Raw genomic sequence first — 347 nt, 5'->3', positions numbered from 1 at the left:
ATCTCATCAAGGGCTGGCATGTGAGGGTTTTTAAAAGAAAAGGGTCAAGGGATGGGGAGGGGGCTGCATGGGTAGCTGGTGCACAGTTCTGATCGGCAGAGTCTCAAGGACAAAGAAGCAACTGTTGGTTTCACTCTTATCAATGTCTTTCTCCTGACAGTTTGTCTCCAGTTAGCACATCCTGAGGGATGGGAAAGTTCGGGTCTTTGTCCTGTAAAGACATCTGCCAGATATATGTTGAGACAGTGTCTCTTATCCCCACAATGTAGTGACTTTGTTTTATGGTCCTTCTTATTGCTTAGGTGACATTCCATTCTGCCCAGCTGCCTTCTTTAACTCCTATTCCC

The sequence above is a fragment of the Galeopterus variegatus genome, unplaced genomic scaffold (genome assembly GCF_000696425.1).
Source record: "Galeopterus variegatus unplaced genomic scaffold, G_variegatus-3.0.2 Scaffold17015, whole genome shotgun sequence".
Taxonomy (NCBI): domain Eukaryota; kingdom Metazoa; phylum Chordata; class Mammalia; order Dermoptera; family Cynocephalidae; genus Galeopterus; species Galeopterus variegatus.
This window is presented reverse-complemented; position numbering follows the sequence as displayed.